General features: G+C 54.3%; 1 protein-coding gene across 5 annotated transcripts in view; it reads left to right on the top strand.

Annotated features, from left to right (window-relative positions):
* The window catches only part of Dlgap2 (DLG associated protein 2), a 545,299-nt gene that overhangs the window by 170,509 nt on the left and 347,613 nt on the right, over positions 1-27,177 (top strand). The gene's annotated exons all lie outside the window — the stretch shown is intronic.

Genomic DNA, 27,177 nt, shown 5'->3' with positions numbered 1-27,177 from the left:
GCCGCAGGCAGGACTTTTGTGAGGACCGGGGGCGTCTCCCACCTGTGGGTGGGGTCTGGGAGAGCTTGCTCCCCGCCTTGCTGTGGGAAGCGTCCCTCGTTTCAAAGACGAGCAGTTCGTGTGGGAACACATGGCCATGTGCGAGACACTTGCTGGTTTTTGGGGGGCGGTGGACACCTCTCAGAGTCAGCATTGTGAGCACATTTTGAGATGAGCAGAGCTCACATTCTGTCAGATCCTTCTCCGCCCATTCGTGTCCCGATGCTCGACTTCAGCTGTGCTAAGGACGTGGTGACAGTGCCGAGTAGAATGAAGTGAGGGAAGCCGTGGGCATGAAGCTGAGCCCCTGCCCTCCTGCAGAAAACACACACCGCTGTTGAGTGTGCCCTGTGCGTGTGAATGAAGCAGGCACGAGGGGCAGAGGTCACGATCAAGGGCACAACTGACGTACGCTGGGAATTCTCATCCAGCACTTGTCCAGCGTGAGTTTACTTGATAGTATAACTACTGGCAATGAACATGTATGTCAGGAAGTAAACATCCATCTTAAAGCCTGGTGGTGACAAAACGATCTTTATACAGTGGAGTGTGTTATCTTCAGGTAAAAGATAAACTGTGCAGTTATTGAAGAGTCTGTCTGGCAGACAGCTTCCACTGATTGTCACATCAGGAAATTTGCTTATTTGTTCTTAAAAGACAGGGAAGCGATTCTGATGCTAACAGGTTTTGCACTCCAGGGGATACCATGGAGAGATGGCGAGGTGCGTTCTGGTGACCATTAGCTGCGAGCAGTGGAGCCCACCTGCAGGCCCTCACTGCCTGGGCAGCTGGAGCTCCAGGGTGGCAGGCGCTCAGTGGCGTGGCAGCGGATGCTTCCGGAGCTCCAGGGCGGCAGGCGCTCGGTGGCATGGCCGCAGATGCTTCCGGAGCTCCAGGGCGGCAGGTGCTCGGTGGCGTGGCCACGGATTCTTCCAGAGCTCCAGGGCAGCAGGCGCTCAGTGGCGTGGCAGCGGATGCTTCCGGAACTCCAGGGCGGCAGGCGCTCAATGGCATGGCAGCGGATGCTTCTGTGCGAGCTCCCAGAGGCAGACATGGTTCCCGCTCACAACCCCCCATTTCTTACTGGATCAGGAGTGAGGACGCAGTCTTAGGAATGCTCATAGGATTGACTCAGCCAGGAGCGGATGGAGATTATGCACAACCGAGAGATGAACATCTCTGAGCTGAAGTTTGAAGAAACCCAAACCCAGGCAAGTAACTTGAAGCCCACAGCTCAGTTCTCTGCTGCCAGGGGGGCCGTGCAGCACTCTGGCCATGGACTGTGAAGCTGAGAGTTGGCTCCGGAGCCCTGTGGCTTGGGACTGGCCTCCAGGGATGGCGAGTGTCTGCGGGCTGTCTCTTCTCTTCGTGCCCACCTGGCAGCTGACCCAGGTCTTTGAGAGCACAGCGAGCCGTGGACATCACACTGCAGCAGGCCAGTGTATGGTGCATGCTTTGAGGATGAAGAACCGGAAGGGAAGAGATTCAAAATGACATCCCACAGACCACATGCGACTGTCAGACCTGGAGCAGAAACCGAAGTCCTGGCTTAGCCTTGGCTTCTGTTCTGGTGGTCCTGTTTGTGAACAGAGACACCACTGCTTTGTTCATTCCTGGAATGAGGCAGGCGGCCATGGATCCCGAGTGCCTTGAGGTCCTACCCTGAGTCCACCCAGGACCGCGCTCAGCTCCTTTCTCCAGAGAGTAAAGCTCCTAAGCTGCAGGCCGGAAAATGCAGGCATTTGGGGAACTGTTCAGAGGAGCACAGCTGACTGATGGAGACCGAGCACCAGATGACGGAGAGGGCTCATGTCTGCGCAGAGCCACCCAGAGCTCAGCTGGCCTCCAGCGATGGATGTCGGATTAACAAATTGTGAACAGACAGAGTATGTCTCCTCTGCCTTGAATCGGTGCTGTCAGAGCCTGTGCGCTGGTATGGCAGGAAGCTGGAGGAGCTGTGCTGTCTGTCATCTGTTGGAGATTGCAGTCTGCACAGTGCTTGCTGCATAAGGAATGCCAGGCCTTGTGGATGGCTGAGGCCGCCCTGGCCGGTTTAAATGCAGAAATGTGGGCAAAGCCAGTGACTCTGCAGGAAGTGAGTGGTGCAAAGTCCCAGTTCCCCTGGCCGGCGAAGACTCCACAGAGGCTGACTCAGGGGAGCGGATGCCCTTTCCTGGGTGCTCTCCTGACGTCCTGAGGTTGTGTGCCATCTGGACATGGCCGGTGGTTGCAGGTCTCTGAACGGGAGGAAGGCTGCCTCAGCCCTGAAGAAATCCAAGCCCCTGCGTGGGCTAGGCTGAAGCCATGTTCACGAAGGACCCTTCCCATGGTTTTGGGGTTTCCAAAGGACGTGGCCTGCCCAGGAAATGCGTTCTTGTCTGGGAATGAGGGCACAGAGGTGGTGTGGTTACTGGGGTGCTTGCAAGGGACTACTCGGCAGGAGCTTCACGAATGTCAGATGAGGGACACTCTCCCATCATCCTGTGCACGTCTAGGACAGTGACGTGCTGGGAAGTTAGGCCTTCGTGAACTCAGCAACTATTTACCTAATGGCTGCTTGCCTGAATCTCTGTGCTGGACATGGGGTACTGAGCTGCCGGAAATACTTGGTGAAGCAGTGGGTGTGCGAGGAGGAAAAGCCCGTGGGGTCCTGTGGTGGGGCCGGGTGGCCACAGAGGAGGCGGGGCCCTGCAGGCGCCGTGTCCAGGGCGGCTGGTCCGCTCATGGGTCTGCGTGTGGAGAGAGTGCTCTTAGGTCTTGACTGACTGGACCCAGAGTCATGAAGCACAGTCAGTACAGCCAACTGTGGATCTCGCCAGATCCAAACCCATTTCAGACCTGCACCACCAGGGGTCAGAGGTCATGCTGAGGGAAGAAGGGCCAGTGGGGCCTCTTCCCACCCGAGCCCCCAGCCCTTGTTTCTGTGCTTTAGCAGAACAGGCAGCCTCCCTCCAGCTCCGTCGTGTCCTGACTTCTGAGCACAGCTGTGACACCGCGGGTGCCGCGAGCCGTGCCGGGAGAGTCGGTCACTCACCACGGCCTTCTCCACTTGAGGTCTTCAGTCTTAAATCAGGGAGTTGCCCTTGGCCTTCGTGTTCTCCCTCTCCGGCCTTGGGTTTCAGCCTTGTGCTCCTGAGCCACGGTGCTGTGCCCAGAGCCACGGGGTGAACTTGGCGAGTGGGCCCCAGGAAGCCCTCGGATGCCCGACCCCAGGCTGGCATCTCTCGCTCAGGCCATGGTTAGAGCCATGTGTGGGAATGCCCTGCCAGCCGGTGGGGAGCTTCGTTGCCTGCCCTCAGGGTAGGCAGAGGAAGCGCAGCGGCATTCCCCGCCAGGCTGCCGCAGAAGGGAGGCAGCGGGCCATGCCCTCCCAGCAGTTCCTGAGCCAGGGACCAGGCTGCCCTGCCCGTCCGTCTCCAAGACCATGTGTGACAGGCTCCCTGTGGCCCCCACGCCAGGGCCCCCAGCCTGCCCCGTGCCCTGTGGCAGATGTGGCCCGAGCTGCTTCTGCGGCTGTGAGTGATTCTTGATTAGGGTTTTGTCTTCCTGGGTCCCGAGTGAGGCACTGGAGGTAGGAAAGTGGAACTCGGGCGTCTCTGTTGCTCTTCACGTTCAGTAGTGAGCCCCGAGTGCTGCAGATGAGCACCTGTGCAGACAGCAGCGGGCGGCCTGTTCAATGAGAGCCACGGTGCTGAGAGTAACGGGGCTGAGGCCAGGCCTCAGAGGCGGAGAGAGGGCCCAGCGGCCCACAGACCTGCGTCTAGCATGGCAGTATTCTATGACAGTTCAAACACCATCACATCTTCTTCAGCCACCCCGTGCTCTGCCTGGCACACCTGTGCTTGTGTCGGGATGGACGCGTAGGGACGTGATTTGGAAGGTGGGGTTGTAAACGCAGGAACAGGTCTCCTTCTGAGCAGCTCTCCCTCTGAGTCTGGAGGGTGCATCTAATTCCCCACTGGCCTAGACACATCCAGCCCGTCCACCCCTATGAAATGGGTCGGTGGCGTCCCCCCTGGCGGGCTCAGCTCCGTGCTTCCTAGGGCAAGGCGCTGTGTGAGGTTCTCGTGGGAACGCTGTAGCCTCGGCTGGGGAGAGCATTCGCAGGGTCCTGTGGTGCAGGGTCACGGGCCCGTCCCAGCACGGATTCCCTGCCCCCTCCTGTGGGGGAGGCTGAGCCCAGACCCATGGCTCCTGTCCTCCGCTGTGTCTGTCCATCCGTCCGTCCCCAGTGTGTGTGCGCCCTCAGTGCCAGGTCGCTGAGTGGGCCCTGCCTGCCCCTCCTCCTGGAGATCTGCTTGATCGTCAGGATGACTTGAACTGGGGAACTAAAACAGCACTGACAGGAGCACTTCACTACTGCGGGCTTGGTGGCCTTGTGTGCACGTGCATCCTGTGTGCTTTGTGGCCTTGTGCGTGTGTCCCTGTGTGCTTGGTGGCCTTGTGTGTGTGTATGTGTCCTGTGTGCTTTGTGGCCATGTGTGTGTGTGTGTGTGTCCTGTGTGCTTTGTGGCCATGTGTTTGTGTGTGTGTGTGTGTGTGTCCTGTGTGCCTTGTGGCCTTGTGTGTGTGTGTGTGTGTCCTGTGTGCTTTGTGGCCATGTGTGTGTGTGTGTGTGTCCTGTGTGCTTTGTGGCCTTGTGTGTGTGTGTCCTGTGTGCTTTGTGGCCTTGTGTGTGTGTGTCCTGTGTGCTTTGTGGCCTTGTGTGTGTGTGTCCTGTGTGCTTTGTGGCCTTGTGTGTGTGTGTGTGTGTCCTGTGTGCTTTGGGGCCATGTGTGTGTGTGTGTGTGTGTGTGTGTGTGTGTCCTGTGTGCTTTGTGGCCTTGTGTGTGTGTGTCCTGTGTGCCTTGGGGCCGTGTGTGTGTGTGTGTGTGTGTCCTGTGTGCTTTGTGGCCTTGTGTGTGTGTGTGTCCTGTGTGCTTTGTGGCCTTGTGTGTGTGTGTGTGTGTGTCCTGTGTGCTTTGTGGCCTTGTATGTGTGTGTGTGTCCTGTGTGCTTTGTGGCCATGTGTGTGTGTGTGTGTGTGTGTGTCCTGTGTGCTTTGTGGCCATGTGTGTGTGTGTGTGTGTGTCCTGCGTGCCTTGTGGCCTTGTGTGTGTGTGTGTGTGTCCTGTGTGCTTTGTGGCCATGTGTGTGTGTGTATGTGTGTGTGTCCTGTGTGCTTTGTGGCCATGTGTGTGTGTGTATGTGTGTGTGTCCTGTGTGCTTTGTGGCCTTGTGTGTGTGTGTGTGTGTCCTGTGTGCTTTGTGGCCTTGTGTGTGTGTGTCCTGTGTGCTTTGTGGCCGTGTGTGTGTGTCCTGTGTGCTTTGTGGCCATGTGTGTGTGTGTGTGTGTGTGTGTGTGTGTCCTGTGTGCTTTGTGGCCATGTGTGTGTGTGTGTGTGTCCTGTGTGCTTTGTGGCCACGTGTGTGTGTGTGTGTGTGTGTCCTGTGTGCTTTGTGGCCACGTGTGTGTGTGTATGTGTGTGTGTCCTGTGTGCTTTGTGGCCATGTGTGTGTGTGTGTGTATGTGTGTGTGTCCTGTGTGCTTTGTGGCCACGTGTGTGTGTGTGTGTGTGTGTGTCCTGTGTGCTTTGTGGCCACGTGTGTGTGTGTATGTGTGTGTGTCCTGTGTGCTTTGTGGCCATGTGTGTGTGTGTAGTGTGTGTGTGGGTGTCCTGTGTGCTTTGTGGCCACGTGTGTGTGTGTGTGTGTCCTGTGTGCTTTGTGGCCTTGTGTGTGTGTGTGTGTGTGTGTCCTGTGTGCTTTGTGGCCATGTGTGTGTGTGTATGTGTGTGTGTCCTGTGTGCTTTGTGGCCACGTGTGTGTGTGTGTGTGTGTGTGTGTGTCCTGTGTGCTTTGTGGCCATGTGTGTGTGTGTATGTGTGTGTGTCCTGTGTGCTTTGTGGCCATGTGTGTGTGTGTGTGTGTGTCCTGTGTGCTTTGTGGCCTTGTGTGTGTGTGTCCTGTGTGCTTTGTGGCCATGTGTGTGTGTGTGTGTGTGTGTGTCCTGTGTGCTTTGTGGCCATGTGTGTGTGTGTGTGTGTGTGTGTCCTGTGTGCTTTGTGGCCATGTGTGTGTGTGTGTGTGTGTGTGTGTGTGTGTCCTGTGTGCTTTGTGGCCATGTGTGTGTGTGTGTGTGTGTCCTGCGTGCCTTGTGGCCTTAATGTCTGGCTTCCCCCCCCCCCCCAAATCCACACAAGCTCCTTTCCTGTCAGTTCACTGGAAGTTTTCCACCTTGAGGTGTCTGCCGCACTGTATGTGCCCAGGGCTAGGACACCAGAGTGTAATGATAGTTTTGATGGGAGCAATAACGTGGCAATCAGCGAGAATGGAGGGTTGGTGGAGACGGGTCTCTTCTGTGTCTGGGGCCTTGCTTTAGAGGTGCGGGCTGCGGTCTGCATTGTGGGTGCCTCTGTCCACGGTGTTTGCGGGAAGCACGGGGGCGATGCAGAACCACGTGGCTGGAGCGGATGCCGCAGATGCTGCTCCCCTGTGCCCTGTGAGGCCAAGGTCTCTGCCGTCCCCAGGGAGGGGTGTGTCAGGGCTCGGGGCCGTGTGGGGTCGTGGGCCATGTGTGGCCCTAGGTCCATGTGGGGTTGGGGGCCGAGTGGGGCCCTGGGGCAGTGTGGGGGTCAAGGACCGTGTGGGGTCAGGGGCCGTGTGGGGGTCAGGAGCCATGTGGGGTCAGGGACCATGTGGGGTCAGGGGCCGTGTGGGGCCCTGGGGCAGTGTGGGGGTCAAGGGCCGTGTGGGGTTAGGGGCCGTGTGGGGCCCTGGGGCAGTGTGGGGGTCAAGGGCCGTGTGGGGTTAGGGGCCGTGTGGGGCCCTGGGGCAGTGTGGGGGTCGGGAGCTGTGTGGGGTCAGGGGCCGTGTGGGGTCAGGGGCCGTGTGGGGCCCTGGGGCAGTGTGGGGATCAGGAGCCGTGTGGGGTCAGGGGCCACGTGGGGTCAGGGGCCACATGGGGTCAGGGGCCATGTGGGGTCAGGGGCCCTGTGGGGCTCTGGGGCAGTGTGGGGTCAGGGGCCGTGTGGGGCCCTGGAGCAGTGTGGGGTCAGGGGCCGTGTGGGGTCAGGGGCCGTGTGGGGTCAGGGGCCGCGTGGGGTCAGGGGTCGCATGGGGCCCTGGGGCAGTGTGGGGTCAGGGGCCGTGTGGGGTCAGGGGCCGCGTGGGGTCAGGGGCCGTGTGGGGTCAGGGGCCGCGTGGGGTCAGGGGCCTCGTGGGGCCCTGGGACAGTGTGGGATCAGGGGCCGCGTGGGGTCAGGGGCCTCATGGGGCCCTGGGGCAGTGCGGCCTTGTGCCTCTACCAGGCTGCAGGTTTCCAGGGCCTGGCAGTGCCGGGTGCTGAGGCGATTGTCCTCTAGGGGGAGCCCTGTGCTTGCCTTGCAGCGCCCCTGGCTTGTGAACTCCGATGGCCCTGGCGGTGGAAAGGCCAGGCACAAACATGTGGGCAACAGTCTGGCTCAGGGGAGCCCACAGGGCCGGGGTGAGGTCTGGCCCTCTGGGCGCCCTCCTCCTGTGTGTGGAGTCAGATACCAGAGCTGGGCCCGGGCAGCGTCTCCCCACGTGGCCTGTTTCAGGGTCCCGATGCAAGTGTGGAAATCAGCCGCTAGCTGATGGAGGAGGGTCTGCAGCGTGGCTCCAGAGGTGGCAGAAAGACAGCCTGCGGTCAGAGTCCTAGCACTTGATCTGGGGCCTTGAATCTCTGCCACATAACTTATTATCTTGTAAAAGTGAATCGCACGGTGGTGGGCGTGGACTCGTGTCTCGCGTGGATGTGCGTAGACAGCCGTGCAGAGCTGTGGAGCTCAGCCTGGTGAGGTAGAGCTGGGTGCTCACTGCCCGGTGAGCGACTCACAGGGAGCGCGGCTCCCCCACAGCACGTGCCAGGATGCTAGCACACATTCTGGATGAGGTCCAAGCTTTCCGGCATCTTCCGGGGGGTGCGGGTACAGACGTGGAAGTGTGCAGACAGATGGGCGTTCTGCACTCGTAGGCCCCCCGCTGGCCGCCGGTCAGGGAGGGGATAATGGTGGGGAAGAGTCCGGTGTGGTCTTCTGGGGATGGGCGTGCTCTGAGTGGGTCTATGCCAGGCATGAGCAGAAGGGAGGTGTTGTCTGGGCCGAGGTGCCCAGAACTCTGCCAGGACGGCTCACCGGCGCCTTGGAGCCACAGGAAGGTCTAGAAAAACCACGCGATGGTGGAATAGGAGCAGCGATGGGAAGATGCTGTGTCGTCAGTGCATATGGAGAGACAGAGCTGCAGGGAGGCCTGCCTTTTGAACAGGCGGTTAAGGAGCCGGAGTGGAGGGGAGGCCTGAGGCCAGCGGGACAGATGGTCCAGCAGTTACATGGCTGGCTGCGGGCCTTGCAGCCCCTTGGAAGCCCAGGTCCTCCCGGGGACAGAGGACAGGCCATGCTTGCCCTGCCGCCCAAGCCTGCTTGCAGCATGCAGTCTCCTCTCTGCAGTTGTTGCTCGGCAAGTGTGAGCTGCCTCTGGCTTTTGATCCTGCTGGTCCGCGCAGTCTGGCACAGGCATCTGTGCTAGGTGAGGTGAGGGAGCGGCACAAAGCCTGGCCTTGGTGAGATGGTTGTCAGCCACATCCCGGATCAATGGCGTGTGTGAGATTTTAAAGGGACAGAATGGCTCGGGGTTCCCTCTGCCTCTGGATTTGTTGTGTTCACTTGGCAAACTTCAGACCGTCCTTCAGCTCCACCCTGCGCCCCTCGCCGGCGAGGACGGGCAGGGTAAGAAGCGATGACAGCGTTGTGCTGGCTTCTCCCACTGCATAGTGATCTCCGTGGTGAGTGAACTCCCGCTGTGTAATCGGAACACGGGAAGGCACAGGCTCACGGCCCGCATCTTCACTGAGCAAAATTTAAAATGTTATCTACATTGTCAGTTTCAAGACCCTCAAAGCCCAAATCACCAAAAATGCAGTTCCCATGGAAAAAGAAACTGTCAGAAGGCTGCCGTGTCCCTGACCGTGCACAGTGCACGGAGTCACATACAGAGCGAGTGTCTTGGGAAGGCTGCACACTCTCCATGTCCCTGTGAGGGCCCTGCACATCCCCTGTGTCCCCTGTGAGGGTCCTGTGCGACCTGTGTGTGCTGTGTGTCCTGTGAGGGCCCTGCACATCCCCTGCGCATCCTCTGTGTCCCCTGTGAGGGTCCTGTGCGACCTGTGTGTCCTGTGCGTCCCCTGTGTGTCCTGTGCATCTCCTGTGTGTCCTGTGTGTCCTGTGCATCCCCTGTGCATCCTGTGTGTCCTGTGTGTCCTGTGCGTCCTGTGTGTCCTGTGCATCCTGTGCATCCTGTGCATCCCCTGTGTGTCCTGTGCATCCTGTGCATCCTGTGCGTCCTGTGCATCCTGTGCATCCTGTGTGTCCTGTGCATCCTGTGCGTCCTGTGTGTCCTGTGCATCCTGTGTGTCCTGTGCGTCCTGTGCATCCTGTGTGTCCTGTGTGTCCTGTGCATCCTGTGTGTCCTGTGCATCCTGTGCATCCTGTGCATCCTGTGTGTCCTGTGCATCCTGTGCATCCTGTGTGTCCTGTGCATCCTGTGCATCCTGTGCATCCCCTGTATGTCCTGTGCGTCCTGTGCATCCTGTGCGTCCCCTGTGTGTCCTGTGCATGCTGTGCATCCTGTGTGTCCTGTGCGTCCCCTGTGTGTCCTGTGCATCCTGTGCGTCCCCTGTGTGTGCTGTGCATCCTGTGCATCCTGTGTGTCCTGTGCGTCCCCTGTGTGTCCTGTACATCCTGTGTGTCCTGTGCATCCTGTGTGTCCTGTGTGTCCTGTGCGTCCCCTGTGTGTCCTGTGTGTCCTGTAAGGACCCTTGCATCCTGTGCGTCCCCTGTGTGTCCTGTGCATCCTGTGCGTCCCCTGTGCATCCTGTGCATCCTGTGTGTCCTGTGCGTCCTATGCATCCCCTGTGCGTCCTGTGTGTCCCCTGTGCGTCCCCTGTGCGTCCCCTGTGCGTCCCCTGTGCGTCCCCTGTGTGTCCTGTGCGTCCTGTGTGTCCTGTGCATCCTGTGTGTCCTGTGCATCCCCTGTGTGTCCTGTGTGTCCTGTGCATCCTGTGCGTCCTGTGCATCCCCTGTGTGTCCTGTGCATCCTGTGCGTCCTGTGTGTCCTGTGCGTCCTGTGCATCCTGTGTGTCCTGTGCATCCTGTGCGTCCTGTGTGTCCTGTGTGTCCTGTGCGTCCTGTGTGTCCTGTGCATCCTGTGCGTCCTGTGTGTCCTGTGTGTCCTGTGCGTCCTGTGTGTCCTGTGCATCCTGTGCATCCCCTGTGCGTCCTGTGCATCCCCTGTGCGTCCCCTGTGTGTCCTGTGCATCCTGTGCATCCTGTGTGTCCTGTGCGTCCTGTGTGTCCTGTGCGTCCTGTGCATCCTGTACATCCTGTGCATCCCCTGTGCAGAGGGCAGGGCCCCTCTGCTTCACAAACTGCATGCAGGTAGGTTGCCGTGACCTATTTGGTGATGTGAAGAGCCCTCACAAGGGCTCTGATGTGTTTTGATCTGTGTCTCAAGCAAATGTCTGTGTAAAATATAAATATCTTCTAAATAATTTAAACTATTTGCCCAGAATTATATTCTGGGATTGTCACTCTGGGGCTGTGGATGTGGGTGGCTTTGGTCATTGTGGATTCAGGATTGTGGGCCCAAACCTGGTGGGATGCGGACCTTCTCTGGACGCAGGTTTTCCTCTCCCGCCCTGGGCCGCGTGGATTTGCTCCCTCCCGCACCCGCACCCGTGTCTCAGACGGGCTTTGCTTCTCCTCTGAACCAGGCGTAGGCAGGGATCCTGGGCTCTCTGTCCTCACCACCTCCTGTGCTCCCCAGGACCTGGCTGGTGGGCATGGTGGAGGAGTTCCCAGCCTCCGGCCCTGTGGGCTGGGCCCGTCCTCCGGTGGTGGCGGGGGCTGGGCTGCGCCGCCTGCGTCCTCTGGGCGTGCTCTCCCCACAAGGTCTGCTTTCTTCTATCCTTCGTAAAGGATGCCTGCTCTGCCCTCACTCCTCCCTTTCTTTCTGGACCTTGTGTCCATTCAGCTCCCGGCTACACAGTGCCACGAAGCTGCCCTCAGGGTCCTGCTGACTTCCCCCTGCCCATGCCAGGGTCGGGTCCTGGTGCTTGGTATGCATTCCAGTCGTACCCTGACCCCGGGCCCCCAGGGCTCCCTGTGGCTCCACCCAGCTCCCGCAGCACTTGTGAGTCAAGCCCAGTTCCCAGGCCTGCCCCAGGCCTGCCCCAGGCCCCTGCTCTCTACCTGCATCCTCACTTGGTGAGATGTGCCCAGTCCCCAGGCCTGCCCCAGGCCTGCCCCAGGCCCGACCCAGGCCCCTGCTCTCTACCTGCATCCTCACTTGGTGAGATGTGCCCAGTCCCCAGGCCTGCCCCAGGCCTGCCCCAGGCCCACCCCAGGCCCCTGCTCTCTACCTGCATCCTCACTTGGTGAGATGTGCCCAGTCCCCAGGCCTGCCCCAGGCCCGCCCCAGGCCCCTGCTCTCTACCTGCATCCTCACTTGGTGAGATGTGCCCAGCACTTTGTCTCTGCCAGTGTAACCTGTGCTCCTCTCGGCACACATCTCCTCTGGACGCTCCCTCTGGGTATGCAGGGCATGGGGCACACAAGCCTGGAAAGTCACCATCCGCTCACCAGCGCGTAGAATAAAGCCAGGCTGTTATTAAGAGAAAGGTTATTTTTGAAGTGTAATGTGAGTTTAATTACCTTTATTTCCCCACTGCCTTTATTGTTCTGCTTTGAGCACTTTCTAATTCAGCATGATGGAACCTGGGCATTTCAAAGGCATTCGCTTTGTGGTTCCCCAAGGGCACAGCCTACCAGGTGCACGTGCTCCTCTTCCTCCAGCGCCTTCTTTGACTTGAGTTAGACGCTTGCCCCTGCCCCTGCCCCAGCAGGTGATGTTGTAGCTGCAGACGTGTGTTTGAATGGAAGTTACTGATTCCTCTTCAGGGACGGGGTGGGGGTGGACTTTAGAAGGCCTAAGTAATAATAGACCATGGATGTGAACATTTATTAGTGCTCTGTCTTCTTGGCAGTCCTAGAATTTGAACTCAGGGCCTATTGCATGTGTCTCAGACTTCTCTTTCTTTTAGTTATTTTTCAGGTAGAGTCTCCTATGTGATACCTGGGGCTGGCCTTAGACTGCACCTCTCCATCCGGCCTCTCTGCCTAGCTGGGACCATGGGCATGTACCACTGCACCTGGGTTATTTATTGAGGTGGTTACTAGTGAGCTAGCTTTTTGCCTGAGCTCCTTGGAAATCTTAAGTAGCTGCAGTTACAGGTGGGAGCCACCATTACAAGTGCTCCTTGGTGCTTCTCTACACGGTAGGTGTCTGTCCCTCTCAGTAGCCCAGAAGGCTGCCTGAGATGTGTGGGCACCTGTGGGTGAGTAAATCTGGGAATGAACCAGCTCTCTGTTGTCTTGTGTAGGTGGCTAAGAGACAATGTCCCTTCCACCCAACTTCCGATTAAAGAAGTGCTTGTGGAGTGAGGGCCTGATGATTTATTGAACTTACTACTGTGTTTGGAGCTCACCCTAAGCTCCCATTTCTTTCTGTCCAGTCCCGCAGGTTAGCTCATAGTTCACAGCAAATGCCCCACAAAAGTGCACAGACCTGAAGCTCTGGTGTGCAGCCTCCTCTTGCATTTTAAAGTGATCATATCAGCGGGTGGCTCATGCCTGGAGGCCAACATCTGAGGATCGTAGCTCAAAGCTAGCCCAGACAGGAGAATCTGTGTGATTCTGACCTCTAATTAACTACCAGAAAAGCTGCAAGTAGAAGTATGCATCAAGCAGTAGAGCGAAAGAGGTCACAGCACCCAGGCCCTGAGTTCAAGCCCCAGAGTAGTGTGCGTGTGTGCGCATGTACACACACACACACACACACACACACACACACACACACACACACACACACACACACACACACACACACACACACACAGATAATAGGACTTTGGAAACAGCTTTTTGAGCTGTAATCCACATACCATAAAAGTTACTCATTTCAGGCATAAAATTTGATGGTCTTAGAATATTTATGGAGTTGTGTGCCGGTCTCTGTCATCCACTTCTGAAGCATTCTTTATTACATCCCCAAGAAACCACAGCCCCACGGAGCGCACCACTGCCCTCCCCAGCCTCTGGGAGCCGTCTTCCTTCCACGCCCAGCTGAGTTCCTGGGGCAGTTTCTTGGGGTCACAGGCGTGGACACTGGCTTCTTTCACTCTGCTTCTGCATGTATTAGTACTTTATTATTTTAAAATGTTGTTTATTTTCCATCCAACAGTTGATGATGTTTTTGTTTCCAATTTGTTTCTGCCTATCAGCAGTAATGGTCTGAGCACCCACACGTGATGCATGCGTAGACCTGTTTTAAGTGCTCTTGGGTACGTAAGTAGGAGCAAAGTCTCCTGAGTAAGGTGGGAGCTCTGCATAATTGAAGAATCCCCATGCTGCTTCCCAGAGGGGCCGCGCCATTTTGTTTTCATGCCAGCAGTAGACATGTTCTAGTCGCTCCACACCCTTATAGCACTAACTATGTAGTGTCTTTTTAAATGGGAGTATTAGGGCCTGAACTTAGAACCTCACACATTTCCGCTGGTTAACTGGAGATAGGAGTCTCTTGGATTTACCTGTCTGGGCTGGCTTTCAGGCAGGATCCTCCGGCTCGGGCCCTGGCAGCTAGGGTTATAGGTGTGAACTGCTGGTACCTGGCAGTGTCTGTCCTTTGAATTATGGCATCCTGGGGGTGTCCAGTAGTATCTTATGTAGTGTTGATTTTCATCTTCATGAAGACAACTTTTGTTGATGATATTGTAGGCACTAGTTGGCCATTTCTTTATGTTCTTTGGAGAAATTTCCTCTCACTTTTTCTATCCATTTAAAAATGTTGTTTTAATGTTATTTAAATATTTTGGATGTAAGTCTAAAGTATAGCTGTTTGTTTGAAAGCCTCTTTTGAAATACTTGACATATCATAGAAGGAAAGCTGCTTTCGTCTTTCTTTTATTTTTAAAATTAAATCTATTGAAGTACTTGAGTTTTCAGGAAGTGCAGTAAGTAGTACATGATTTCCAAATCATTCCCTTCCTTTTGTAAGTTGCCATTTTGATTTCTCGATGGTGTGTGTGTAACTGAGCTCTTTGGATTCTGAGGAAGCCCGGCTTACCTTTGGCTGTGTCCCTTGTGCCCAGTGCTGCCTCTGGGAGGTCATGGCTAGTCTCAGGAGGAAGAGCCCTGGGCCGTGCCCCTGGAGCTCTCCTGCAAAGCTCTGGGATCCGGGCCTACACCCATCCTGAATTAATTTTCGCATATGGTGTGAGGTTGGGATCCAACTTATTTTTTCCCAGTGTGGATTTCCAGTTGCCCTGGAGTAACATCCTTTCCCTTCAAAGCCTGCTGGTGCTGCCTCAGTTCATTCAGGCTGTGGGAACAGATTCTCACAGGCTCGGGGGTTTATACAATTGGTATTTTCCGTATTTGCAGGGGCAGGAAGCCCTCCCTGGGCACGGCCGCCCCAGTGTCTGGCAGGCTGCTCCCAATTTCTGCAGGGCAGCTGCTCGAGGGCAGGGAAGCTCTGTTATCCTTCATACAGACACAAACCCATGCATGGACACTCGCGGCCTCATTGTGCCCCAAGCCCACACCTCCTAGCCCTGTGTCTTTGGCAGTTGGTTCTCAACAGATGAATGGGGGCATAGGCGTCCGGCACATGGCTGCTCCCTTGTGGAAAGCAAGTTTCAATGGCTTATCTTTGAGCTCCCAGTTTTGTTCCACTGCTCTACATGTGTGCTGTGTGAGGAGCTGGAACTCGATCTTTCTTCTGTGCTTAACAATCTTAGAACAGAGGCATCCAGGGTGCTGACTTTGGTCATTGGACCCTGTGGTGTGCGAGGTCTCGGGCAGCCTGAGAGGGCTTCTGGTCTAGCTAGGAGCTGACAGTGGGCACTTTGTGTCCAGCCCCCTGTCCTCGGAGACCTCACTGTGCTACACAAGACACACACAATAGAACCGGCAGGAAATTTAAATGAGAACTACATGAAGAGCGGATGCGTTGCTCAGAGCTGGGCCTTTGGGCTCTTGTTTGATCTGTCCGTGGAGTTCTTGTCTTCATTGAACAAGGAATGCCAAAGGATCACAGACTGCAGAATTGTCTTGGGAATTTGAACCCAGGTTCATCTGTGATGGCGTTGCCCTTTCTGTCTTTGGGGCCTCTGCAGGTGATAGCAGTTGTGATGGGAAAGTTGTGGTTCACAGGTACTGCTGGCTGAAGTTTCTCTTCTCAGCAGAGCTCTGGGAGGCACGGAGGCTCCTCCTGCTCATGATCTAGAGCAGCCTCCCTCTCCTCTCCTGTCAGGAAACAATGAAGAAGGGCTGTAGGATCTGAGTGACCTGCACACCAACGACAGCCTTTGACTTGAGGCTCTTTGACCTGAGCCTGGCTGGAACCCAGTTCTGTTACTGAGCCTGAGGTCCTGGGCAAATCCCGCCCCCCCCCCAGGTGTCCAGTTCTGTTACTGAGCCTGAGGTCCTGGGCAAATCCCCCCTCCCCAGGTGGTCAGTTCTGTTACTGAGCCTGAGGTCCTGGGCAAATCCCCCCCAGGTGTCTAGTTCTGTTACTGAGCCTGAGGCCCTGGGTAAACCCCCCCCCAGGTGGTCAGTTCTGTTACTGAGCCTGAGGTCCTGGGCAAATCCCCCCTCCCCAGGTGGTCAGTTCTGTTACTGAGCCTGAGGCCCTGGGCAAATCCCCCTCCAGGTGTCCAGTTCTGTTACTGAGCCTGAGGTCCTGGGCAAATCCCCCCCAGGTGGTCAGTTCTGTTACTGAGCCTGAGGTCCTGGGCAAATCCCCCCTCCCCAGGTGGTCAGTTCTGTTGCTGAGCCTAAAGCCCTGGGCAAATCCCCCTCCAGGTGTCCAGTTCTGTTACTGAGCCTGAGGCCCTGGGTAAATCTGCCCCCCACCCCAGGTGTTTCCTTTCCTCTACAAAACAAGAAGCTTGTGTTCAATAGTCTCCTAGGCCCATAAATATGACTAAGTGGTTTTCACATCTATATTTAAAACAGCATGTGAAGACTAAAGGGTAGGAAAATAGCGATGATTCTACCGGCCAAGTCTCAGTGGAGCTGAGCTTTCAGGAAGTACACTAAGTTTTAGAAGCCCCGAAAAGCATGGTAAGAGAGTGACAGAGCTGTGTGCTGCCCTGGAGTGCGGCCTCGCATTGTGGGACAAATTCTCGTACAATATGTGCTGCAGGGACGATTTTGGAGAGGGGTCACCAGTACCTCTCTGGAGGAGCATGAGATGATTCTGTGACTTTATACCTTAGGACTTTATATTGCACAGGATTCAATTGCTTGGGTAAAAATTTGTAATGAAGTTATGAGGAGTATTGAAATGGGTTTAACAGGCTTTTTCTGCATCTTCAAAGTTAGAGGCATGTCCTTCCCCAGGATCCTCTCTAAGGTCTTCTGCCCGGTGCTGCACCCTAGTCAGAAATGTCGGGTTGGAAAGAGCTGTTTGTTTGAAAGCCTCTTTGGAAACACTTGACACTTCATAGGAAGAAAGCTGCTTTCCTTTTTTCCTTTATTTTAAAAAGTTAAATCTATTGTGTTTTAATTTCTGGTTATGTAAATATTTTTAAAAGGGAGGCTATATAAAACAAGAAAATACTTATTCTGTATTTCACTGCTTTAAAATAACCACCACAGGCAGGGCACTGGATTTACCCTCAGAATAAAAAAACAAGCAGGCACAGGTATGAATGCAGGCACACAAACACAACAACAAACAAGCACTTTCATGAACACCGTCAAATACACAGTACATATAGACACATAAAACCACAGGTGTGTATGCATGAACAGCAACATGCACGCAGGAATGCAGATTTATATACTGCTGCAGGTATACACATGATCACACATGTATACAACTGTACACAGACATGTATGCATGACAAGTACATGGATGATCAAGATGTCACACATGAATGTGTACATGTATACACAACCATAGGTGCAGGAACACACATCAGCACAAACACATGTATGCATGAATGCAGACATACACAAAACAGTGGCTACACCCATGACTATCACATACACAAAGCCCTTCAGGTTTATGTATGAACACAGATACCTGCCAGCGAGAATGTGTATGCACACATACAAATGAAGACATATACAACTGCGGGTGCATACACAGACACAAGCACACGCAGACCTAAATGTAGATGCACAAAACAATAGGCACACGTATGAACACAAACCCACATGAATACAGGCACAAACATGAATACAGAGCATGATTACAGACAAGTAAATGCATGAGCACAACACATGCACACATTTATATGAACACACAACCACAGGTATATATATGAACACCATCAAGTGCGTGTGCAGGTGTAGGTACATGTACACGACCATTGCATACATGGATGCAGACACATAACTACAGATGGATATGCATAACTACATATACACTTACAGACACATGTGCATGAAGACATGCACACAATCAGGCCTGTGCATGTACATAGACCAGGTACACACATCTACTATCTGTTCTCAGAGGATACACTGTTGTCAAGGAAATGTTTCTCTTCCATTTCTTCTCTTCTTCATGCCTTTCCTCATTTAGTTATTTTTCTTGGAAAGAAAGAAGAAAGAAAGAAGTCCATAGTTTTGCCTAAGAAACATGTCAGGATATATGGGATATTCACAGTTGGATAATCTGTAGCCTGTGACGTAGATCATAGTAGAAGAGAACCGCTACAAATAATGTTAATACGAGTCAGTGTAGCACAGAGGATGGGAAAGTTTGCTCTAATATTTAGAGAAGGGAGTGGAGAAGGCATACTTTGAGTAATTTGCGTAATCTCTGCAGTCCAGGCCTTGTGCACAAGAGGTCACGGTGACAGGGTGGGAGCAGTGGAGGGAGGAGCAGGGGGAAAAGGAGGAGGACGGGGGGGGGCGGTGAAGGGAGGAGGAGGAGGAAAAGGAGGAGGACGGAGGACGAGGGCTGAGTGCAGGGAGGAACAGGAGGAAAAGGAGGAGGACGGGGGGTGAGTGAAGGGAGGAGGAGGAAAAGGAGGAGGACGGGGGGGTGAGTGAAGGGAGGAGGAGGAAAAGGAGGAGGACGGGGGGTGAGTGAAGGGAGGAACAGGAGGAAAAGGAGGAGGACGGGGGGTGAGTGAAGGGAGGAGGAGGAAAAGGAGGAGGACCAGGGGTGAGTGAAGGGAGGAGGGGGAAAAGGAGGAGGAGGGGGGGTGAGTGAAGGGAGGAGGAGGAAAAGGAGGAGGACGGGGGGTGAGTGAAGGGAGGAACAGGAGGAAAAGGAGGAGGACCAGGGGTGAGTGAAGGGAGGAGGGGGAAAAGGAGGAGGATGGGGGGGTGAGTGAAGGGAGGAACAGGAGGAAAAGGAGGAGGACCAGGGGTGAGTGAAGGGAGGAGGGGGAAAAGGAGGAGGACCAGGGGTGAGTGAAGGGAGGAGGAGGAAAAGGAGGAGGACGGGGGGGGGTGAGTGAAGGGAGGAGGAGGAAAAGGAGGAGGATGGGGGGGTGAGTGAAGGGAGGAACAGGAGGAAAAGGAGGAGGACCAGGGGTGAGTGAAGGGAGGAGGGGAAAAAGGAGGAGGACCAGGGGTGAGTGAAGGGAGGAGGGGGAAAAGGAGGAGGACCAGGGGTGAGTGAAGGGAGGAGGGGGAAAAGGAGGAGGACCAGGGGTGAGTGAAGGGAGGAGGGGGAAAAGGAGGAGGACCAGGGGTGGGTGAAGGGAGGAGGGGGAAAAGGAGGAGGACGGGGGGTGGGTGAAGGGAGGAGGGGGAAAAGGAGGAGGACCAGGGGTGGGTGAAGGGAGGAGGGGGAAAAGGAGGAGGACGAGGGGTGAGTGAAGGGAGGAGGAGGACCAGGGGTGAGTGAAGGGAGGAACAGGAGGAAAAGGAGGAGGACGGGGGGGGGGTGAGTGAAGGGAGGAGGGGGAAAAGGAGGAGGACGAGGGGTGAGTGAAGGGAGGAGGAGGACCAGGGGTGAGTGAAGGGAGGAACAGGAGGAAAAGGAGGAGGACGGGGGGGGGGGTGAGTGAAGGGAGGAGGGGGAAAAGGAGGAGGACGAGGGGTGGGTGAAGGGAGGAGGGGGAGTTCCCCCTGTGGGTGAGCTTGGGCATCTCATCGCCCAGTTTGTCCTTTTCTGATTGATCTGGGAACATAACCCACATGTATCACTACAGGGATGGATTGCTAGGATTTCTGGGTAGTTTTTAACACAGTAAGACTATTTCCAGGGAGGCAGTAGGCATTTTGGAGAGGTAGCTTGCAAAGTACTGAGCAATGGCAGGACCTGGAAACATACTGGAGCTGGTGGTAATTAATTCATAATTGCAATATTCAGACTCATTATCTTTCTCCAAATGCCTGTCTGTGTAGAAAACCAAACAGTAACCAGGTTAAACAAATACATTAGTCTACTACCAAGAGAAATGTAAATGTGACCTTAATTATCAAATTGCTAACGTTTCTTATTAATGTAGAGCTGTATTATGTTCACGCCTCCACTTTCGTTTTAGGTATTTTTACAAACACAAGAAAGGGTACCTAATGTGCATTACCCTGTGTGCAGCGTGGTGCTGTGGGTTTTATACTTTGGGTCATTCGCACTGGTGAGACAGTGAATGGCGCGGCCTGAGTACACGACCTGGAGCCTTTCCCGTCACATGTTCCGGTGACCCCTGAGCAAATCTCTCCATGTCTCCTGCCCTGCACTCTCCAATCTGTGAGCAACTTCCCCTGCAGCCTGGAGACACTGTGGCGTTTGGGGTGCCTGCAGTGCACTATGCATTCAGCACAGTGAGTGGTAATTTGGGCTGGAAAGAGCCTGGGACAGCCCAGCCACCACGGAGGGAGGATCCCCCGGTCCCAGCCATCTTGGAGTTCTTGGGGCCAACTGCGTTAAAACATGGAAAGTGGAATGTGTTTATGTAACTCATGGAGGGAAGACTCCAGACTGATGAAGATTATCTTGAAAAATACAAAGCAGAGTCCTGGTGGCTGCAAGGAATTTGGTGGAGGTGCAGGGTAACAGGAAATAGCTTAATTCCTGCCAGGGGCCCACCAACCCCCTGCCCGGTGCTAGCAGAATGTTACCATGGCAACCCAGGGAGTAGCTACAGCAGGTTAGCAAGCAGCAAGAAAGCATTATAATATCTAAGAATCAAAACTTTAATATTTTATTTTCATGGCCATTGCTATGCTTTCCTTTCATAACAGTAGGTTTCTATCCCGTTTATAGAAACTTATTCTGCAGGTTTTTTTTAGAACAAGTGCTACTGGGTTTATGTCTTCCAAAAGACGGAAAGGATACTTCCGAGGAATGTAACTTCCACGTGGATCCTGTGCAGAGGGCTCAGTGATAGTCAGCAAGAGGCTTGGGGTTGGACTTGAGGTTTCCTGGTCAGCTAAACGCTGGCTCGTGGGGGCTGCCCATCACCAAAGCTACTGGGAATGGAGCTGAGAGCGGCCAGGTGGTTTCGGCTGGTCTTTAATCCATTTGTTCTTTGCTTTCCTGGAGGGGCACACACCCACTCACACACATATGTGTGCACACATAAACACATACATGCGTGGCTCCCAATATTTAAAAACAGCTGTGTCACTCTTAGTGTATTAAATAACACCACCTCTATTTATTCTCAACCAGATTTATAGGTGACTATTATATTAGGCTTCCATGTAAACATAAGTTTTCAGATAAAAACATTGTTATGATAGTCTAACTCACAATATACTAGAGTATATTATGTTTCTGTAATGTTTTTATATCTCCTATGGGATTCTTCTTAAACACAAAAATTGAATAGCACACGCACGGTTATTTATCATCCCTTTCTTGTATTTTATCCTCAGAAATGATCATCATTAAATGTTTAAGTAAAACAAAGCTATAGTCTTGGGCGAAATTAAAATTATTTAAAATAATTGGATTTATGAGTTTTGCATTAAGTTGGTACTCTGCTTTGTATTCATCCTTCACCAAGATAAAAAATTTTGGAATTATCTGGGTGTTGATGGCCCACGCTGATAATCTTTGACACTCAGGAGGCTGAGATCTGAGGATCATGGTTCAAAGCCTGGGCAGGAAAGTCTGTGAGACCCTTATAGCCAATTAATCAGCAGAAAAGGTCATAAGTAGGGCTGGGAAGGTAGCTCAGCGGTAGAGTGCATGCTTTGCAAGCATGAGGCCCTGGGTTCGATTCCTCAGCACCACATAAACAGAAAAAGCCAGAAGTGGTGCTGTGGCTCAAGTGGTAGAGCGCTAGCCTTGAGCTGAAGAGCTGAGGGACAGCGCCCAGGCCCAGAGTTTAGGCCCCACGACTGGCAAAAAAAAAAAAAAGGTCATAAGTAGAGCTGTGGCTCAAGTGGTAGAGCATTAGCTTTGAGTGAAAAAGCTCAGGGTCAGGGCCCTGTCCAAGCCCCTGGTCGGGCACACAAAAAAAGAGGTGGGACACTGACCAGACACTGGTGGCTCAAACCTGTAACCCTAGCTGCTCAGGAAGCCAAGACTGACTGGGGGATTGTGGCTGGAGGACAGAAAAGTCCCCAAGACTCCATTACAAATTACTAGTGTTCCATGGATTGGAGACCTGGCATAAGTGATAGAGCAACAGCCATAAGCCGACAAGACTGGGACCCATGGCCCTGAGTTCAAGACTAGGTACCAGCAAACAAAGGACTGAGGCTAAGTTCTTCTCAACTAATCAAAAACTATAACTGACTTAGAAAGATTTTTCATGATCAAACATTTTTGTTTATAAATATCACTAGACCAAAATAATAATAGACTTCTTAGCCCATGGTGTGTAAGAATAGTTTTGTCTTCACTAAACTATAGTTAATTCACACAGAATTAACTGTAGTCTGCTGCTATCTCAGCAGATGCCAGCTGCCCATTCTGAGGTGCATTTCAGATGTTGCTGAGCATCAATTTCCCCCAAGCATCTCCCTAATAGTCAAATCCGTGCCGTGGATGGCCGGGTGGAACTGAGTGCTCTTGGCGTGTGAAGGGCATGTTAAGGCAGAGGCGCTGAGTTCACGGCAGATTTCTCTCCAGCTCGTTCTGCGGGGAGACACAGCTCTCCTTTCTGCCCAGACAGAGGACCGGGGCGGGAACCTTCCGGCTCCCTCAGCCTTGTCTCTCTGGTCTAGACGCCCGTGTGATGAGCAGTGTGCACTCTCCACCGTGGCCGTGGGAGCACAGAGTCCGACTGAATGTCTGGGTGAGAAATGTTTCTTTGGACACACATTCTGTTCTTACAGAGTTATACCTCGTCCCATTGACAAATACACTCTCCCCAAATCTAAAAGCCTGCCTGCTTTCTGGCTGCCCTTGGCCCCACCCCGGCGCCAGCTGAGGTGCCTGCCCCAGCAGGCTCCACAAGGGGAGTCGGCTGGCCGGCTCACCGAGAGACCTTGGCCAGAGAAGGGGCCTAGAGTTTGCCAAGTTCAGCTTGAATGTTGACTCTTGCTTGGATTTGGGCAAAAGGTCCTTTGGACCCCCAGTTGTTAGTCCTCACAGGTGGGGCAGGAAGCCTGCTTGGCTTTGAGATTGGGAAGTTTGGATTTGGCCATGCTGGTGAGCCTGGAGTGTGTGCACTGCAGGGCACTGAGGCCTGGCAGATACAGTCTTGGCCAGGCAGGGCTGAGGAGGCAGTGGGGGTAGCAGTTGTGAGTATCACAAGGCTCGAGTTTTAAGTATGATAACCCCTGCTTGTGAAGATCTGTATATACCGGTGATAGATTCTGACACACTGACCTCAAATGTTTGCTGTGGAATAATTGTAGGAGAGGCCTGGCGCCTCAGCCCAGTCCCGGCACGGGCTGGTCTCGCTCAGGCGCCTGTGGCCCTGGAGTTACGGACACCCACGTTTAGCATTAGCATGTGTGCCGAAGGCCAGCTGCCTCCTGTTCTCAGAATGCCCTTACTGCAGCTCACTCTGGCTCCTCCTGTTATTCTCTCCTCTTTATTTTCAAGCTTGTTTGAAAAGACTTTACTGCTGTTTTAAAGCTGTATTGCAAGGATTCGCTCTTTAGGTGCTGGTTAGCTGTGCAAGTGTTAAAGAAGGATTGGACTATCCCCCAACAAGACCACAAACCCTGGCTTTCGCAGCATGGGTCCTGCGCCTGAGCAGGCAGTGTGCCCCAGGGGTCCAGCGGGGATCCTAGCAGGGACAGCCCAGAGCCCATTGGGCTGTGAGCTGCTCCCGAGCACCCCTAACCCAGACAGACCTCTTTTTTGTTTTTAGTTGTGGAATTGGAACGCCACCACCCCTGTCAGAGCATCGTAGTGGATGAGTGTAATCATGTCCCTGAGATTTCTATTTTAAAATTTTTGTACACCTTTTATTGTAAAAGTGCTGTACAGAGGGGTTACAGTTACATGAGCAAGGTAATGAGTCCATTTCCTATTGAGAGTCCCTGAGATTTCTAAGAGAGTTTGGTAGGGAGCCACTTGACGTGCTGTCTTCATTTCTCATGACTCATAAAAAGAAACTTTCTTAAAGAAATTAAGGAAGGACAGTGATGTGAGCCAGGACGCAGGAGTCCATGTCCCACATCTGGCGGTCACTGACCTAATTCTTGGGAAGGAAATGTCTGTGCTGTGGAGTTGTTGCTGCAAGTTATCATTAAAACCTGTGAAAAGATTCAATGTAAGGACAAGACACACAGCGTTCTCATTAGATACACACCAAGTTGTGATAAATTGAAGTTAACTATTGTGTTCACATAGCTTATTAGGCAACAGCAGTAAATTAAAATGTGTTCTAACAATTGTAGGTAAAGTTGGATTCCATAGAATCCACATAAACCAGATTCAAATGCTGCGTGCATTTTCAACTTTGCTATGTTGTTCATCTTTTTCTGCCCACAAACAAGGGTATAAATCTTTAATTGCCTAATTATCCATCCTTCCCTTCTATAGATAAAAATGGTACTTTTCTAAGATCTCTGCCATTTGGTTACTGTGTCTATAACGTATGGGACGTGCTTTCAATTGATTTCTCTGACTATCTCTGAGCGAAGATTACAGAGCTCCGTGTAAACACCAGCACAGTCTTGCTGGAGGCTGTTGGTGAGGATCAGCAAAGCAGAGAGCCTTGGCTGCAATTTTCTCCAGTGAGATTTATTTGCAAACTGTGGCCTTTCATCTTTGAGAATTGTGACTATGTTCCTTGAGACCAATACTAGAGGTTAAACTGTGTCACTAGGAAAACAAAAGGAAGATAATCTTTAATTTAATGTCACAAACAAAGCCCTTGTTGAGGCTTTGATGTTTAAGTCTTCAGAAATAAGAAAGATTTTGACATTAGGTCTGTCCTGTTCACCAATCGTAAATCCTTCCTTCTGAATTAGGGACTAGACACAGGCTTGCATAAAACATGAGCACATGCTTTGCTTTACTTGTGGTTCTGAATACATCAGAAAGAAGATGTGTTCTGCTATGAGCTTCGGAGGACTGCCTGGCTTTGAGGGTGACTGCTACAGGCTCTTCGGTTCCAAAACAAGGGTCAGCAGGGCCGTGGTGCAGGGTGGCTTTGCGTGTGGATTGATTTCTGTGGAATGGTCTTATTTCTGCAGGTGGCTCCAGTCCCACCTTCGCAGACTCAGTCCCCCTGGTTGCTTGGTAAAGAAGTGTCTAGGAACAAGCTGGCTTCCTGGACGGGCATGCACCTCATCCCTGGCCGTGTGGTGGCCTGCCTCTGTCAGCGTGAAGCCCCGTGGATCCCGAGCTCTGGAATCTGCTCTCAGTCGTAAAAATCTGTCTGTGTGCTCTCAGCCAGCTTCTCACAAACAGCCTGTGTGCCAGCCTTGCCCAACTGCAGGCCCTGGCCCCTGAAGCTGCCGGCTGCCCTCTGGCCTGTTCTCTGTGAAAGGCACAGAAGTTTACTCCTCAGACCTAGGCTCCCGAGCTGCTTCTTGGCCCAGATGGCCGGGGCTCAGTGGTGCTTCAGTCTCTGCCTCTGTGAATGGTGGTATGGACCACGCTGACCTCCTTCAACCCTGACAGGGGCCAGGTGTCCAAGTCCAAGCTGCTGTCCAGGTCTCTGCTGTCCTCTCTGGGACGGACCGTGGGTGCGTGAGAGGAGACTGAGTCCCCTCGTGTATTCAGCTCTGCTTGATAAGCTCCAGTTGACCTGCTAGACGGCCGGCTCCACGCCCTGCCCCTGTGCCCTGCCCACGACCCTCCCAGGGAAGCGCTAAGGAGAAGGCACCAAACCACCACCAGGTAGGACTCCGAGCCTCTGGCTTGAAGAGTTCCCTATAGTGCAGAGGTAAAGGTTTAAGAGCCAGCACTGAACCAGAGTCCGTGTGCAGATACGGTTCACAAAGCCGCCATCACCACGACACTGGCCAGCTGGCTCCAGACAGCAGTGTGGACTCTTCCAGCTCTGCAGGCAGTGGGTCAGGACTTGAGGTATCCGCCCCTCCTTTGCCTCTCTCTAGCCTCTGATGGTTGCTGTGGCTTTGGCTTGTGGATGCATGGGTCCTGCTGGCATTTTCATGTGTCCACATCTGTGAGCACGCTGTCCACCAGGGGACGGTCTCTGTGAGCACGCTGTCCACTGGGGGACAGGACGGTCTCTGTGAGCACACTGTCCACCGGGGACAGGACGGTCTCTGTGAGCACTCTGTCCACCGGGGATGGGACGGTCTCTGTGAGCACTCTGTCCACCGGGGACGGTCTCTGTGAGCACACTGTCCACCGGGGACGGTCTCTGTGAGCACGCTGTCCACTGGGGGACAGGACGGTCTCTGTGAGCACGCTGTCCACCAGGGACGGGACGGTCTCTGTGAGCACGCTGTCCACCAGGGACGGGACGGTCTCTGTGAGCATGCTGTCCACCGGGGACGGGACGGTCTCTGTGAGCACGCTGTCCACCGGGGACGGTCTCTGTGAGCACACTGTCCACCGGGGACGGTCTCTGTGAGCACGCTGTCCACTGGGGGACAGGACGGTCTCTGTGAGCACTCTGTCCACCGGGGACGGTCTCTGTGAGCATGCTGTCCACCGGGGGATGGGACGGTCTCTGTGAGCACTCTGTCCACCGGGGATGGGACGGTCTCTGTGAGCACGCTGTCCACCGGGGATGGGACGGTCTCTGTGAGCACGCTGTCCACCGGGGACGGGACGGTCTCTGTGAGCACGCTGTCCACCAGGGACGGGACGGTCTCTGTGAGCACGCTGTCCACCGGGGACGGGACGGTCTCTGTGAGCACGCTGTCCACTGGGGGACAGGACGGTCTCTGTGAGCACTCTGTCCACTGGGGGACAGGACGGTCTCTGTGAGCACTCTGTCCACCGGGGACGGTCTCTGTGAGCACGCTGTCCACCGGGGGATGGGACGGTCTCTGTGAGCACTCTGTCCACCGGGGATGGGACGGTCTCTGTGAGCACTCTGTCCACCGGGGACGGTCTCTGTGAGCATGCTGTCCACCGGGGACGGGACGGTCTCTGTGAGCACTCTGTCCACCGGGGACGGTCTCTGTGAGCATGCTGTCCACCGGGGATGGTCTCTGTGAGCACTCTGTCCACCGGGGACGGGACGGTCTCTGTGAGCACACTGTCCACCAGGGACGGGACGGTCTCTGTGAGCACGCTGTCCACCGGGGGATGGGACGGTCTCTGTGAGCACTCTGTCCACTGGGGGACAGGACGGTCTCTGTGAGCACTCTGTCCACCGGGGACGGTCTCTGTGAGCATGCTGTCCACCAGGGGATGGGACGGTCTCTGTGAGCACTCTGTCCACCGGGGATGGGACGGTCTCTGTGAGCACACTGTCCACCGGGGACGGTCTCTGTGAGCACACTGTCCACCGGGGATGGGACGGTCTCTGTGAGCACTCTGTCCACCGGGGACGGTCTCTGTGAGCATGCTGTCCACCGGGGACGGTCTCTGTGAGCACACTGTCCACCAGGGACGGGACGGTCTCTGTGAGCACACTGTCCACCAGGGACGGGACGGTCTCTGTGAGCATGCTGTCCACTGGGGATGGGACGGTCTCTGTGAGCATGCTGTCCACCGAGGGACGGTCTCTGTGAGCATCCTGCCCACTCACTTTTATGAAGACCTCTGTCGTAG

This window comes from Dipodomys merriami, unplaced genomic scaffold (genome assembly GCF_024711535.1).
Source record: "Dipodomys merriami isolate MVZ:Mamm:240054 unplaced genomic scaffold, mDipMer1.0.p SCAF_511, whole genome shotgun sequence".
In the NCBI taxonomy this organism is placed as follows: domain Eukaryota; kingdom Metazoa; phylum Chordata; class Mammalia; order Rodentia; family Heteromyidae; genus Dipodomys; species Dipodomys merriami.
Note: the sequence above shows the minus strand (reverse complement) of the source record. Positions and strands in the feature narration are given on the sequence as shown.